This window comes from Hylobates moloch, unplaced genomic scaffold, assembly GCF_009828535.3.
Source record: "Hylobates moloch isolate HMO894 unplaced genomic scaffold, HMol_V3 SCAFFOLD_12, whole genome shotgun sequence".
Taxonomy (NCBI): Eukaryota; Metazoa; Chordata; class Mammalia; order Primates; family Hylobatidae; genus Hylobates; species Hylobates moloch.
The window spans coordinates 5,641,075-5,658,344 of record NW_026652287.1 but is presented as its reverse complement, the minus strand read 5'-3'; the positions used below and the strand labels follow the sequence as shown (position 1 = coordinate 5,658,344).

Here is a 17,270-nt window from a genome sequence, read left to right as displayed (position 1 = left end):
TCCTAGCCTACAACCTTTGTTCTGTTGTCTTGCACAGTTGGGAAAGGCATCTTCAGTCTCTGAGCTTCCCACGCACGTTTTCTGGAATTGTCTTTCAAGGCACAGAAGCCTAAAAATCTGTGATGATTGGCCAGGCTTGGTGGCTCACGCCTGTAAACCTAACACTTTGGGAGGCCGAGGAGGGCGGATCAATTGAACTTAGGAGTTCGAGACCAGCCTGGCCAACATGTCGAAACCCCTTCTCTACTAAAAATACAAGAATTAGCTGGGTGTGGTGGCAGGTGCCTATAGTTCCAGCTACTCAAGAGGCTGAGGCAGGAGAATTGCTCAAACCTGGGAGGTGGAGGGTGCAGTGAGCCAAGATTGTGCCACTGCACTCCAGCCTGGGCAACAGAGCAAGACTCCATCTCAAATAAATAAATAAATAAATAAATAAATAAAGCAAAACAACCTGTGATGCTCTAGTAGGGTCTCCTTAATCCTCTGGAGCCTGACATGGAGTTCCTCTTAATGTCTTAGATCTCGTTTAGACTTATAAAATATTTTAGTTTTGTTTTTATCTTTTTTTTTTTTCAAAACAAGATCTCACTCTGTCACCCAGGCTGGAGTGCAGTGGCAAGATCTCGGCTCACTGCAACCTCTACCTCCAGCAGAGGATTCTCCTGCCTCAGCCTCCTGAGTAGCTGAGACTACAGGCATGCGCTGCCACTCTGCCTGGCTAATTTTCGTATTTTTGGTAGAGATGGGGTTTCACCATGTTGGCCAGGCTGGTCTGGAACTCCTGACCTCAAGTGATCTGCCCACCCCTCAGCCTCTCAAAGTGCTAGGATTACAGGTGTGAGCCAGCATGCCCAGTCCCGCCCCTGCTTTTTTTAAAATTTAGCTTTTATTTTAAGTTCACAGGTCATGTGCAGGTTTGTCCTATAAGTAAACTTATGTCATGGGGGTTTGTTTTATATGTTAGTTTTTTTTATTTCATTAATTTTTGTCCATCTTATTTCCAATTGTGTTCAGTAGGAGTTTTGGTTCTCTGAGAATTACAATTTAAAAAAAAATATCCAGTTATTCATATGCTTATTAGCTATTTCATCTATTTCCTGATAATTAAATTTTTGAATATGCCCTCAAGTTGAAATTAATAAATCCAGTAGCATATTCCAACTACCTCTTACCTCTTTATCATCTCTGAGTCAGTACAAATACATATCTGGGCCATGAGAGTAATGGGTGAGTGTGAAATACAAATTGAAGCTCATTTTCACAATGATACAAATAATAATAAGGCCAGCCCGTCCTGTCTCAAACATTTTCCCCAGGTCCTGAGGATGCCACCTATTTCCAAAGTAGACTGGCCAGTTCAGAACAGAACAGATATTTTTCAGTCACTGCAGTTGTTGGGGCACTGATGTAGGGAAGATTAATAAAATCCATAGATTAAAAAGCCACTGCCTTTTTTTTTTTCGTTTTGCCATAACTACTGAAAGAGTTACTAACAATCACCAGTATTTCATGTTTCGGGTTTTGTTTCCTCCTTAAAAGTTGACAGATTTTAAAGCTCAGAGAAGTGACAGAGCAGACAAAAGGAGTAGAATCTTAAAAACAAACAAACAAACAAACAAACAAAAGTCTTGTGATGAGAAAGCAGAGTTTGAGTCCACTTTAAAAAAAGGAAATTCAGGGCCGGGCGCGGTGGCTCACGCCTGTAATCCCAGCACTTTGGGAGGCTGAGGCGGGCGGATCACGAGGTCAGGAGATTGAGACCATCCTGGCTAACACGGTGAAACCCCAGCTCTACTAAAAAAAAATGCAAAAATTTAGCTGCGTGCGGTGGCGGGCGCCTGTAGTCCCAGCTACTCGGAGAGGCTGAGGCAGGAAAATGGCGTGAACCCGGGAGGCGGAGCTTGCAGTGAGCTGAGATAGCGCCACTGCACTCCTGCCTGGGCAAAAGGGCGAGATTCCGTCTCAAAAAAAAAGGAAATTCAGATTACCTTGAATAAGCAGCTTCAGCAGTATTTACATATCAGCAGCTGATCTCCGCACAGTTTTCCTAAGTGCTCTCTGAAAGGGGCCGGGCGGAGACCAAACTACACCGGTCGCCGTCAAGAGATCTTTATTGGAGGTATCGAGCGGCACCACGCAAGGAGAAGGAAGAGAAGAGAGAGAGGGCTGCTGCTGTGCTGGGTTTTATATCCCTTGGGCCTAGGTGGATTGGGCTAGGGGCGGGCCCAAGGGAAGGCGGGAGATGCTTCTTTCTGATTGGCCCTCCTTTGGCGGGTTCAGACAGTGCCCGGTCAAGGAGGGGAGAAGAACCCCGAACCGGCCCCATCTTAAGGTACCGCGCCATTTTAAGGTACCCCATGTTACCTAACACTCTCGCCTACGTTTTTGACTGTGATAATTACCACTACCCTAGAAAACACCTACCTCTATTTCAGGATGGACAACTTGAGTCCTAAAGCGAATATACAGTAGAGGGGACTGACGGCCTCCGCACTTGTCCTGCAGACTGTGCTCATCCCGCTGCACCCCTGGGCTGTCTGGGGGAGAGGAGCTGCAAGCGGCCATTTCCGCTCTCTTCCTTCCGCTTCTCTGGTGGATAATTCCTGCCGGCCATTTAACGCTCAAGCGGGAGTGCTGGGAAAGGAAGAGCACGGTCCCTTTAAATGATACGGAAGCGGGAAGGAAAGATCTGGGTAGAGGAGGGCGGGGTCCCTGGCTAGGCCTCTAGCCCCAGGGACCTAGGTGAGGCCCGGCACTCCTGCTTTTCCAAGACCACCCTGGCCCGCCACGCCCCCACCCTGGGCCTATAAAAACCCAACACCCTAGCAAGGCAGAGACAGAAGCTGCTGGAGGGCGAGAGGAACGCCTCAGTGGAAGAAGACAAGCGGCTGGTCACGGAGAGCACGTCAGCAGAAGAACACAGCTACAGACGCCGGCTCGCCCGCCGGCTCCCCGGCAGGCCATCGACCGGTGGGACGAGGTGGAGTTAGGCCTGGGCAGTAGGAGGACAGCCCGGGCACCCAGCGGCCCAACTCCAGGGGAAAGCCATCTCCCTTCTGGAGCCGCCCAACTCCAGGGGAAAACCATCTCCTTTCTGACGCCCCTATCGGCGGAGAGTTACTTCCACTCAAGACAATTTTGCAGTCATTCTCCAAGCCCACGTGTGATCCGATGCTTCCGGTACACCAGGGCAAGAACCCGGGATACAGAAAGCCCTCTGGCCTTATGACAGGGTGGAGGGTCTCGTTGAGCTATAGACGATGAACTAAGAGCGCACTCTGGAACACACGCCCTCTGGGACTTCAGCTGTAAACATCCACCCCTCGACACTGCCATGGGGTCGGAGCCCCACAACCTGCCCTTCTGTATGCCCCGCTAGAGGTTTGAGCAACGGGGCACTGAAGAAGCGAGCACACCCCATGGGTAAGTGGGGAAAAGGAGTCTTTTTATTTATACTTGTTTGTTCTCTAGATGTTTCAGAAGATGTGTAAGATGACAGTGAACCAATGGTATTACGTCCCCCTCGACTTAGTTTTTACTAAAGTATTCCTCCTTCATATCATCTCAGAAAATACATAGTGATAGGATTACGGTGAGAGTTCCCTTTGGTCATGAGAGCAAAACGCAGAGCAGTGGAATTAAAGGACACCTGGAACTAAAGGCCTCTAATCAGGCCATGGAGATACAGGATGGTACATTTGGGGACATTCTTCAACCAGGTTTTTAAGGAAAAAATCACATTATTTTCGAGGACATACACAGAGGCATTGTAAACAGATAAACAGTTTCCAATAAATGGCTCTTTGGGGACCCAGTTTTAATGGTAAAATCAGTATGATGTTTATTTAACCAATGTTGTGCGTAAACCAGATGCCCTGCCTCTGGTATCCCTCAGATTCTCTTTCTCTTCTGTGTCCAAACACAGGGCTCCAGCCCTCCCCCTCCTTACACAGTGGGGATGTCAGCACCACAGACTCCCTTTGCTTCTGTGCCTGGGAGGAGGGAAGCTGCCTGCTCTTGTTCCTATCCCTGCCTCTCCCTCCATCTCTGGGTTCCTGTACCTCCCATCATAGTATTGTTTTGTTTTGTTTGTGTCATAATAGACACCACCCTGATCTCATTTAATCACCTAAAGGAGAGCCTTAAGCAATGCAGGTGTCACAGATTTACTTTAAGGATGCAAGGGTAAAGAAAGGGACTAAAACAAGAAGAGTAAATACAATAAAAATCCTGCTAATAGGGTATAACTGTATCTCCTTTATTAGAGGGCAAGGTGGGGGGGAGCGGGAGGTAACTCAGAGACAGAAAGTTAAGGGTGCAGACTCTAAGAAAGGCTCTTTCTCCCCACTCCCTCCTTCCATCCATCCCCTCCCCTTCCTCTCTCTTCCCTGCTACTCCATCTCTCATCTCTGTTCCTAGAAGCTGCAACTTCAAATCCACCATTTCTCCTTTATTTCTTTCAAGATATAAATTAATTGTTTTGCTAAACCACTTTTCACCATACCCAAAGCTTTATATGTTTTTCAACAACGTATATTCAAGTGGTTCCCTAAATAAGAGAGTTCGGAAAGTCTAAGATGAATGGAAATCTTCCCATAACATATGGAAGTAGGACAAAAATGCTGCTTTACGATAACAAAACAAACACAAAAATAAAATGTCCCATTCCTACGGGAACTAGTGCTCCTAGGTGTCATCAGAAAGCCGGCTCTATTAAGTAGGCTCCCCATTTCCCTTTCCTTTTTATATCATATTTAAAAAGCATGAAGTATTGCTAAATTGGAGTCAGCTTGGCAAAGTCTTACACTGTCCCAGGAGTTATAGGTATGGTATGCCGTGAATATTTTAGACCGTAAAAGACATTTTCTACTTTAGGAAATTACCGTAGGTGTGAATTATGGTCCTAATATTCTGTGAGTAGCAGTTGTGCTTTTCAGGTATCTCTATTTCTCTATAAAATGGGTACACGTCACATTTTCAAGTGGTGTTTATAAATCGCCATGTTCTGGTTTGCACAAACCCTCCCGGGCTGCAGTCGACCTGATTTACTCATTTGTTTTTGTCACTTCTCTGTTGATGCGGCCCCTGGAAAATTGCACAAATTCTGTTTTAATTGAATCCATGATCAGCGCTACAAAGGGGGGAAAAAGGGAAGGCCTGTTATGTACCAGATGAGTGTTACCTGGTTTCCTAGTTTCAGCCCTGAACGTGTCTCGAGTCAGGTTGGAGGCGTAAACAATGGATAGGGCAGGCAGGTGAAACCCATCTTCCCGCCGAGCTTTACAGACTAAAGTAATTTCAAGCTCCATTAAATCATGATTCATCTTTGCTTGGTGATGGACATATTATTCTGACTAAATACGTTTGTTTCGAGGAGCTGATATGCTTCGGAAATTGTGTGCACAAGGGCTGGACAGGACATTCTAGTTATTGTGAGGGTTGTAAAACTGGTGAAAAATGTGCCCATGGCTAAGAATAATGTAAATCCTGATGTGTTAACTTTAAGCAACACGCTGAGCCGTGACAGTATTTAATTATTTAGCTGTGGTAAGGCAAAACGTTTCCAGGTCGGACATACTGCTTGACTTGACATTCAGAAATTTAATACTGCCTTTCCATAGAGTGACACCATTTGACAAGGCCAGGACTCATGTCACCCAGCCTGCTCCTGCCTGCCCTGACCTCCTCCATTAATGCCCTTATTACTGATATAAAAGGGACACTTTAAATGTTTCACGAAGAAAAAGCTCCTGAAGCTTTCAGGAAACATACTCCAAGGTCAAGGAAGTTTGTATTCAGAACAATCTGACCTCTCTTTCATCCTTTTTTATTTTTTTTAATTCCAAAAAATTACTTCATTTTTAGTATGCTTCTTTAAGTCTATAGTTGCTTCTCAGCTAAGTTAGATATCTCAGTATTTTTATGAAAGCAAAGAAACAAGGCAGAGAGGGTCCTACGGTTTCTCTGCATAAAGCCACATGCTCTGTTATAGCTCACAAGTAAGATCTCTTTTTAAACAACAATAAACACCGTTGATTAGGCACCTACCTTCTGTGTGCTAGGCTCTAGGCTGTATACCAAGTACTTTAGGGATTTTGTCTCATTTACTTCTCAACTTTGTAATGAATTATATAGCTAACGTTGATGGAGAATTTATTATCTGCCAGGCACGCTTCTAAGACACGTGACTTGGCTGGTGCTGTGGTTTATGCCTGTAATTCCAGTACTTTGGGAGGCCAAGTTTGGTAGATCACTTGAGGTTACGAATTTGAAACCAGTCTGGTCAATACAGAGAAACCCTTTCTTTACTAAAAATACAAAAAGTAGCCTGGCGTGGTGATGTGTGCCTGTAATTCCAGCTACTTGGGAGGCTGAGGAGGAGAATTGCTTGAACCTGGCAGGCGAAGGTTGCAGTGAGCTGAGGTCATACCACTGCACACCAGCCTGGGCAACAGAGAGAGACACTGTCTCAAGAAAAAAAAAGGGGGTGGGGAGGAAAAAGAAAAATAAATATATGTGATTCATTTTTTAATCTTGTGAAGTAGATGACACATTTTGGTTTCCTATTGTTGCTTTAAAAATTACTATAAACATAGATGCTTAAGAGAACACAAATATATCCTCTCACAGTTTTATAGGCTAGAAGTCCAACACAGGCCTCCCCAAACTGAAACCAAGACCTTGGCAGTCTTGAGCTTCTGAAGCTCTGGGATGAATCAGCTTTGAACTTAATTTAGGCTTTTGGCATCATTGAGTTCCTTGAGACTGTAGGGTCGAGGTTCCGTTTTCTTGCTGGCTGTCTTCTGGGAGTCTTTCTGAGCATTTAGAGGCCACCCATATTCCTCGGTTCATAGCATGGCCTCCTTCCTCCATCTCCATGGCAAGTCCAGACCTTCTCACACTTGTAAAATCTCCACTTTCTCATCTGTCTCATTTGAACTCTGCTTTCCTCTTCTGCTACATATCTTTGACTTACAACCAGAGGAAGTTCCCTGCTTGTAAGAGCTCATCGATTATGTTGGGACTACCCAGATAATCCAAGATAATCCTTCCGTTTCAAGTTCCGTAACCTTAATCACATCCCCAAAGTCTTCTTAGTGGTGTCACAGATCCTGGGGATTAGGACCTGGACATCTTTGGCCCCCAGTATGCTGCCAATGCACCATTAGTCTTCCAGTTCTAACAAGGTTAGAACTGAGGCTAGCTATAAAACAATTGTTTGCCCATGAAAAAAGAGCTTATAAATGGTAGCACCAGAACAACACAGATCTCCCTTACCTCCTCACATATACATCAGTAACCTGCAGCCCACACAGTTTATTCAGTGCCTCAGTTCTCCATGAAATGCATGTTTATATTCCGTTTCAAACATGGTTTCCGTTCCTGAGAAATCATCAGTCATCAAACACAGGAGGTGAATGGGCATCCAGTAGAAATATAGTCAGGTGTTGGGTAATGCAAACACACTATTATTTTTGACCAACATTTCTATCATTTAAAAATATTTGTAGAATTTCTTTTACAATAAGTTTTTTTTTTGCCACATTTGTTCATTTTAGACATTTTAAACCAGCTCACAATGGCTGACGCAACATTAGCCTCCATGGGGCTTCACCAACTGTATTTATTATATTTGAAGACATATATGTGCTTTCAGTGGTTTTAATCTTTATAGCATTTAAATACTCTTCTGAAAAAGTAAAAATCTTAAGCTACTTGAATTCATTGTGCAGATAGATTAAGAGCAAGAGTTGTGATAAGACTGCTTGGGCTCAAACCCAGATTCTGTCACCTATTGGATATGAGACTGTGAGCAGCTTACTTAGTCTCTTTTTATCTTTGTTTATCCATCTAGAAAAGGAGTGCAGTAAATAGTACCCAGCCCATAAGGTCATTATGAGAATTAATTGAATTTAGACAGATAGCATTTAGAATACTGCTTAACATGTGGCAAGTCACATGTAGGTGTTTGGTACTTTAGATGGGAAGGGGTTATTTTTACAATATTATTTTGTTCCCTAGCTCTACTGATTATTTTTAAAATTTCTAATCATGACTCAATATAATAATTATAGATAGACATTTTGATATTGTGTAGACATATGGAGGCAAATGTCGGGGTGATTGAAGTCATTTGAGCTATTTGTTTCTATAATTAGAGACTAAAATGGACGCTTTTGTAAGCTCTTGTTTTTGCTGTGTGTGTGTATATATATTTCATTTTATTATAGTGTTTATTTTTATTTGCTGTCACATCACCTACCTGTTGCTCATTCCTGTTTCTTGATTTGCTGTTAACTTATCTTCTGTGGGTTTAGACACCAAATAGCCAATCGCACAATATTAATATTAATGTGCAAAATAACTTCTAAGTTAGTAAGGTGCTAAGGGGCCTTCCTATATGTATGGAACATGAGCTTCATGAGATTGGCTACTTTTGTTAGTTTTGTTTTATTTGGGCAGGTATTTCCACACTGTAAAAGAAGAGGCAGGAGAGGAGATTTGAAAGAATTTCCCCCTGAATCTGCATGTGATGGGAAATAGGAACACTCAAATTAATGATTCCTTCACAGAGCGATTGTCCATGATGCTAGCCAAGAAAGCTCAAGTCTCACCGCACTAACCTGTATCGTCATTCTCTTTCTGAGCCCCTATCCTGATCGCTTGCCGTAATTTGGATGGTATTAAGCAGTGCTCACCACAGTGTAGTATGTGCAGAATTTTTGTTAACCTCATTGATTTCACTAAGGCATGACTGAGTTATTGACATGTATGTGAATTTACTAATTGGTCTGCAACCAGAGGCCAGAACTAGACTGGAAGAGAAATGGATTCTGGATAACACTTTACATAGACTAACGTGTCTATCTCAAAGACCCAGTGACTGGCAAATGTCAAAGATCCTGGGGTTTAATGATCTTAGAGGTTTCGTGGTTTACTAATCTCACTTTAATCCTTTGGAAAAAGTCTAAATCAAGGTAAAAGATAATTAGAAAGATTATGGAGTACTTGGCAGTTACGTTCTCAGTTCTACAATTTCCATTTTATTTTTACTCTATAATTCATATTTTGTCAAATATATTAATCATGTTTCCTAATCAATATTTACAAAATAAAATTTAATGAGTCTACTTCTATTGATTGTTTTTTCTCTTAGTCTAGTATATCAGAATTACTTTGGTGTTCTTATATCCTGTAATAAAATTTTGAACATTTATATAAAAAAATTGAGACTCTGGGTGTCATATTTTTCCAGAGAGATTTTATTTTAGCTTTGACCTGCAGTTAGATTAGGTGCAGTTAACCTTCATCCAACCATGGATTGAGTTGATTTGGGGTCTTACATCCAGTAGGTGATGGAATCTGAGCTTGAACCCAATGTTCATTTTTGTCTTTATTGTTTCTGGTTGACTGTTAACCGTAGGCCATAGCCATTCATTGCTCCCAATAGAGAGCCAAGGTTGTTTGTATAAAGGCCCAACTTCTGGGTAGGCCTCTACACTAATGTTTGACTATGTTGTAAGCACAACCTAAGCTCAGCTTCTCAGCCTTATAGAGGCTGCTTTCTGGTTGTGTTCTTACCACCTTACCCTGATGAGTTTAAGAGATGGTAGATGTCTTACAGGCAAACAGAGGCTCAGTTTTAACTTATTCCCTATATTCTCCTTGTCTCTGGGATCACTGTCTGTCAAGAGTTGGTTGCCTTGGAAGGTCAGAACACCAATTCCTGTCTCTCAATCCTCTGAGGCTTCCAGAAGCTCTGCTGAGCTGTCACTTTAGGCTGAGCTTCTGCTCAGCCTCAGGGTCCTTCCCTCTTGCAGTCACAGTGAGAAAATGCTTCAAGGAGAAGAGTTTGGGCTTCATATCAATGAGTTTTTCTTTTCCAAAAGATCTTGTCTAAATCTTAGCTACCTTGATATCTTCCTGACACCTTGAAACACTATTATTATTATTGTTGTTGTTGTTGTTGTTGTTGTTGTTGTTGTTGTGATTATTTGAGACGGAGTCTTGCTCTGTTGCCAGGCCTGAGTGCAGTGATGCGATCTCAGCTCACTGCAACCTCTATCTCCTGGGTTCTAGCAATTCTCCTGCCTCAGCCTCCCAAGTAGCTGGGACTACAGGCGCACACCACCATGCCTGGCTAATTTTTGTATTTTTAGTAGAGATGGGGTTTCACCATGTTGGCCAGGCTGATCTCAATATCTTGACCTCGTGATCCACCTGCCTTGACCTCCCAAAGTGCTGGGATTACAGGCATGAGCCACCGTGCCTGGCCAAAACATCATTATTTTTAAATTCAGCTTTTGTAGTTGTTCCCAGTGGCAGATTTGGTTCTCTGCAAATAAATCCATCAAACTGAAAAAGAAAACTTCTCTCCCTACAATTGCAGTAAACGTTTTCTCTCATCCAATACCTAGCTCATTTATTCTTTTATTTTTATTTTTATTTATTTGTTTGTTTTTCACATTTCTCTGGTTTAGTTAGACTGAGGCATATGCCTCCCAGCCTCTCAAAGGTTAATTCTGAGCAGAGAGTCTCAGAATCAGTATTGGACGCACATCTGAAAAAGAAAAAAATGCTTTCTCAATCATCTCATTCCAAATACAGTCATAGCGTTTGGAACTACATGTTTATTTCAGCTCCTTCAATGAGTCTATAAGAAGCTAATTTTCACTTTGATTTTAGGGCAATAAAACACATCAAGTAACTTTTCCATCTTCAACAGAAGGTTTTTCATTAACATCTGCAAGAAACATTTCATTGGCATCTAAAGTGGTCCTTAAACCAGGGCCTAGTGAAAGGCAGGAAAATTCTTCAGTGATTAACATTAGCATTTTTTTCTCAACTGAAACACTCCTGGAATTGGAGAAAATGCCATTTAAATTTTAAGGGTTTGTTTCTGATAAAGTGGTGCAGGAACAGCAACTCAAAACCTGCAATGCCGCATGTTTTCTAATTCATGTCACAGCAGTCACCCTCTTCAAGTAGCTGTGCCCATGACTTCATAAAAGGAGCCAAAAATGCTGATTCCCCATTACGTTCGGTTTATCTTTTCAAAACCCAGAATCTAGAGTCAAATAAAGTCAAGTAGAGGCATCAATTTTGTTTTCCATTCAGAGACGCTGTTTGCAAACTACAGTTGTGAATGCATTTATATCCAGTTGGAACACTTGATGTTAAAGAGCTAGATTTGGTACACTGAGTTGGATTTTGGCGCAGATAATTTCCATATTCCCTGCATCCAGTTTCCCCTATTCATTTATCATTTTTGAGGCAGGGTCTTGTCTTGCTCTGTCACCAAACTGGGTCTTGCTCTGTTGCCCAGGCTTCCGTGCAGTGGTGTGATCATGGCTCACTGTAGACTGGACCTCCCAGGCTCTGGTTTTTCTCCCATCTCAACCCCCTGAGTATCTGGGACTATAGGCATGCACCACAATGCCCAGCTAATTTTTGTATTCTTTTGTAGAGACAGGGTTTGTCATGTTGCCCAGGCTGGTCTCAAACTCCTGAGCTCAAGCGATTCACCCGTCTTGGCCTCCCAAAGTTCCAGGATTAAAGGCATGAGCCACCGCACCTGACCTGGTTTCCGCTATTCTAATTGCCTTTTTAACTAATGACATCTGATTGTACTTCTGCCCCTGTATCATTTTTTTCAAGTGGAGGAAATAAAATATTTTAAAATGATAAAAACTGGAATTGAAATATAAAATGTCTAATGAATATTTGAGTTCTCGATACTTAAAAACCTTTTATTATATAAATTAAACAGAAACTGTCAATTAGTTCAGGTTTCAGTCATCACTAAAATTATACCTGGGCATTAGTTCTGTTTTGGAGCAGATTTAATGCTTTGGAGCTGCCTGATGAGAGAAATGATTGCTTCATTCTCTCATTCCAGCACTTTGAAGCATTATTAACTCTCCCCGAAAATGACCGCAGTCCTTCTTTTTTGCTGGTAGAAAGATCAATGTCAAATTTTTATTTTATTATTATTATACTTTAAGTTTTAGGGTACATGTACACAATGTGCAGGTTTGTTACATATGTATACATGTGCCATGTTGGTGTGCTGCACCCATTAACTCGTCATTTAGCATTAGGTATATCTCCTAATGCTATCCGTCCCCCCTACCCCCACCCCACAACAGTCCCCGGAGTGTGATGTTCCGCTTCCTGTGTCCATGTGTTCTCATTGTTCAATTCCCACCTATGAGTGAGAACATGAGGTGTTTGGTTTTTTGTCCTTGTGACAGTTTACTGAGAATGATAATTTCCAGTTTCATCCATGTCCCTACAAAGGACATGAACTCATCATTTTTTATGGCTGCATAGTATTCCATGGTGTATATGTGCCACATTTTCTTAATCCAGTCTATCGTTGTTGGACATTTGGGTTGGTTCCAAGTCTTTGCTATTGTGAATAGTGCCACAGTAAACATACGTGTGCATGTGTCTTTATAGCAGCATGATTTATAGTCCTTTGGTATATACCCAGTAATGGGATGGCTGGGTCAAATGGTATTTCTAGTTCTAGATCCCTGAGGAATCGCCGCACTGTCTTCCACGATGGTTGAACTAGTTTACAGTCCCACCAACAGTGTAAAAGTGTTCCTATTTCTCCACATCCTCTCCAGGACCTGTTGTTTCCTGACTTTTTAATGATCGCCATTCTAACTGATGTGAGATGGTATCTCATTGTGGTTTTGATTTGCATTTCTCTGATGGCCAGTGATGATGAGCATTTTTTCATGTGTTTTTTGGCTGCATAAATGTCTTCTTTTGAGAAGTGTCTGTTCATGTCCTTCGCCCACTTTTTGATGGGGTTGTTTGCTTTTTTCTTGTAAATTTGTTTGAGTTCATTGTAGATTCTGGGTATTAGCCCTTTGTCAGATAAGTAGGTTGCAAAAATTTTCTCCCATTCTGTGGTTGCCTGTTCACTCTGATGGTAGTTTCTTTTGCTGTGCAGAAGCCCTTTAGTTTAATTAGATCCTATTTGTCAATTTTGGCTTTTGTTGCCATTGCTTTTGGTGTTTTAGACATGAAGTCCTTGCCCATGCCTATGTCCTGAATGGTAATGCCTAGGTTTTCTTCTAGGGTTTTTATGGTTTTAGGTCTAACATGTAAGTCTTTAATCCATCTTGAATTAATTTTAGTATAAGATGTAAGGAAGGGATCCAGTTTCAGCTTTCTACATATGGCTAGCCAGTTTTCCCAGCACCATTTATTAAATAGGGAATCCTTTCCCCATTTCTTGTTTTTGTCAGGTTTGTCAAAGATCAGATAGTTATAGATACGCGGCGTCATTTCTGAGGGCTCTGTTCTGTTCCATTGATCTATGTCTCTGTTTTGGTACCAGTACCATGCTGTTTTGGTTACTGTGGCCTTGTAGTGTAGTTTGAAGTCAGGTAGCATGATGCCTCCAGCTTTGTTCTTTTGGTTTAGGATCGACTTGGCGATGCGGGCTCTTTTTTGGTTCCATATGAACTTTAAAGTAGTTTTATCCAATTCTGTGAAGAAAGTCATTGGTAGCTTGATGGGGATGGCATTGAATCTATAAATTACCTTGGGCAGTATGGCCATTTTCATGATATTGATTCTTCCAACCCATGAGCATGGAATGTTCTTCCATTTGTTTGTATCCTCTTTTATTTCATTGAGCAGTGGTTTGTAGTTCTCCTTGAAGAGGTCTTTCACATCCCTTGTAAGTTGGATTCCTAGGTATTTTATTCTCTTTGAAGCAATTGTGAATGGGAGTTCACTCATGATTTGGCTCTCCGTTTGTCTGTTATTGGTGTATAAGAATGCTTGTGATTTTTGTACATCGATTTTGTATCCTGAGGCTTTGCTGAAGTTGCTTATCAGCTTAAGGAGATTTTGGACTGAGACAATGGGGTTTTCTAGATATACAATCATGTCATCTGCAAACTGGGACAATTTGACTTCCTCTTTTCCTAATTGAATACCCTTTATTTCCTTCTCCTGCCTGATTGTCCTGGCCAGAACTTCCAGCACTATGTTGAATAGGAGTGGTGAGAGAGGGCATCCCTGTCTTGTGCCAGTTTTCAAAGGGAATGCTTCCAGATTTTGCCCATTCAGTATGATATTAGCTGTGGGTTTGTCATAGATAGCTCATATTATTTTGAGATATGTCCCATCAATACCTAATTTATTGAGAGTTTTTAGCATGAAGGGTTGTTGAATTTTGTCAAAGGCCTTTTCTGCATCTATTGAGATAATCATGTGGTTTTTGTCTTTGGTTCTGTTTATATGCTGGATTACATTTATTGATTTGTGTATGTTGAACCAGCCTTGCATCCCAGGGATGAAGCCCACTTGATCATGGTGGATAAGCTTTTTGATGTGCTGCTGGATTTGGTTTGCCAGTATTTTATTGAGGATTTTTGCATCAATGTTCATGAAGGATATTGGTCTAAAATTCTCTTTTTTGGTTGTGTCTCTGCCTAGCTTTGGTATCAGGATGATGCTGGCCTCATAAAATGAGTTAGGGAGGATTTCCTCTTTTTCTATTGATTGGAATAGTTTCAGAAGGAATGGTACCAGTTCCTCCTTGTACCTCTGGTAGAATTCAGCTGTGAATCCATCAGGTCCTGGACTCTTTTTGGTTGGTAAGCTATTGATTATTGCCACAATTTCAGAACCTGTTATTGGTCTATTCAGAGATTCAACTTCTTCCTGGTTTAGTCTTGGGATGGTGTATGTGTCGAGGAATTTATCCATTTCTTCTAGATTTTCTAGTTTATTTGCGTAGAGGTGTTTGTAGTATTTTCTGTTGGTAGTTTGTATTTCTGTGGGATTGGTGGTGATATCCCCTTTATCATTTTTTATTGCATCTATTTGATTCTTCTCTCTTTTCTTCTTTATTAGTCTTGCTAGCAGTCTATCAATTTTGTTGATCTTTTCAAAAAACCAGCTCCTGGATTCATTAATTTTTTGAAGGGTTTTTTGTGTCTCTATTTCCTTCAGTTCTTCTCTGATTTTAGTTATTTCTTGCCTTCTGCTAGCTTTTGAATGTGTTTGCTCTTGCTTTTCTAGTTCTTTTAATTGTGATGTTAGGGTGTCAATTTTGGATCTGTCCTGCTTTCTCTTGTGGGCATTTAGTGCTATAAATTTCCCTCTACACACTGCTTTGAATGTGTCCCAGAGATTCTGGTATGTTGTGTCTTTGTTCTCGTTGGTTTCAAAGAACATCTTTATTTCTGCCTTCGTTTCGTTATGTACCCAGTAGTCATTGTTCAGTTTCCATGTCGTTGAGCAGTTTTGAGTGAGTTTCTTAATCCTGAGTTCTAGTTTGATTGCACTGTGGTCTGAGAGACAGTTTGTTATAATTTCTGTTCTTTTACATTTGCTGAGGAGAGCTTTACTTCCACGTATGTGGTCAATTTTGGAATAGGTGTGGTGTGGTGCTGAAAAAAATATATATTCTGTTGATTTGGGGTGGAGAGTTCTGTAGATGTCTATTAGGTCCGCTTGGTGCAGAGCTGAGTTCAATTCCTGGATATCCTTGTTAACTTTCTGTCTCGTTGATCTGTCTAATGTTGACAGTGGGGTGTTAAAGTCTCCCATTATTATTGTGTCGGAGTCTAAGTCTCTTTGTAGGTCACTCAAGAGTTGCTTTATGAATCTGGGTGCTCCTGTATTGGGTGCATATATATTTAGGATAGTTAGCTCTTCTTGTTGAGTTGATCCCTTTACCATTATGTAATGGCCTTCTTTGTCTCTTTTAATCTTTGTTGGTTTAAAGTCTGTTTTATCAAAGACTAGGATTGCAACCCCTGCCTTTTTTTATTTTCCATTTGCTTGGTAGATCTTCCTCCATCCTTTTAGTCAATTTTTAAAAATGCCTTATCAAAATTATAGAGGCCAATAAATAAAAGACATCATGGGTTCAAATTGGAAAATAATACTAGAAGCAGACAGGAAAAAAAGCACAGATTGTTTTGATGAAAAATTTACCAAAGTGATACATGATAGAACATTCGTATTATCAGGTTTTCAAACTATTCCATTTTTATGAGCTTCCAAAAGCACTGTTCCATCCCAGAGCTATCTGTGCTTTGTAATATCCCGGTTTATGAAACTGGTCACTAGGTGGTGTCTCTGGGGCAGCACTCTCATTCACTGTGTCCTCTTTGAACTTGGGTGCAAAGGGAAAAGCATGGGTTCTCCTCCTGGAAGGATTCTCAGCCTCTGCCTTGCAACTGATGCAGGATTGCTGGTACTCCAGTGCCTCCTCCAAAGTGATGGATGGCACTTACCATCCTGTAAGACCCAGTTTGCAGGTGTCACCTGCACCAGCCCATCCACTATTAGTCATATTTATCTTATCCCTTAACTTGGAACCTCTGCATAGCTCCTGAATGTGCCTGTGTTTCCATGGCAACCACAACAGAAAATCAGGGCAGGAGCAAGGGATTCAGGGTCCATTTGTTTATGATGATTTTACCTAACTCACTGAAACGTGGAAACACAAGTGTTTGTTTGCAAAAAAAAATAGCTTTTTTTCCTTTTAAAAAATATTGCCCAAAAATGTTTCCTGTTGGTCACAGGAAAACAAGACTGGTAAGTGTCTACTCAGCCAGTCCCATGACTCATTGCATTGAGTCTAAGGTAGTGTGTATGTGATGAACAGAAAAAATAAGTAATTTAATGCATCTAATATACAAGCATGATGTGATTGTTGGAAAATAATTAAATATAATAAAAATGTGTATGTAGTATTATTCACCAATAACACAACCACAAAATGATCCTCTTTTTCCACTATCCCACTCCCTCAGGATGACTACTGCTAGCATGTCAATGTCAGTGCCCAGCCTTCCAGACCCAAATTAACAGTTAAAACTTGAAGCATATAGTGAACAGGTCCAAGAAAGGAGCACTTGCAAAGCGTCACACTAAAGACACTGAAGACATCTGCAGTCAGTTTTCCCTCTGCCTGGAACATATTCTCTCATGCCTTTGCTTCACTGAAATCTCTGCTAAAATATTGTTTTCACAGAAAGAACTTTCCTGACCGTCCTAACTAAAACAGCAACTCTTCACCCTCTAGTTAATTTGTATGTTTTTTTTCTGTTTCTCATTCCTTCAGAGCACGATCGTTTCTGAAAAAGTTATTACATCATTGTTTATGTATTTGTTTCATTAACCAGCTTTCCCTAATTGAATATAAGCTTCAGAAGAACAGAGACTTTGCCCCTTGGGGTCAGAGATATATCACAATGCCACTGTATCCGTCACAGACTAGGACC

At 41.3% G+C, this 17,270-nt stretch overlaps 1 long non-coding RNA gene across 1 annotated transcript in view; it reads left to right on the top strand.

Annotated features, from left to right (window-relative positions):
- The first annotated feature begins 2,376 nt into the window (after nt 1–2,376).
- Nucleotides 2,377–17,270, top strand: part of LOC131380892 (uncharacterized) — a 54,734-nt gene continuing 39,840 nt past the window's right edge. The window contains exon 1 of the long non-coding RNA XR_009209168.1: nt 2,377–3,423. This is a non-coding gene — a long non-coding RNA (uncharacterized LOC131380892). The remainder of the gene's footprint in view (nt 3,424–17,270) is intronic.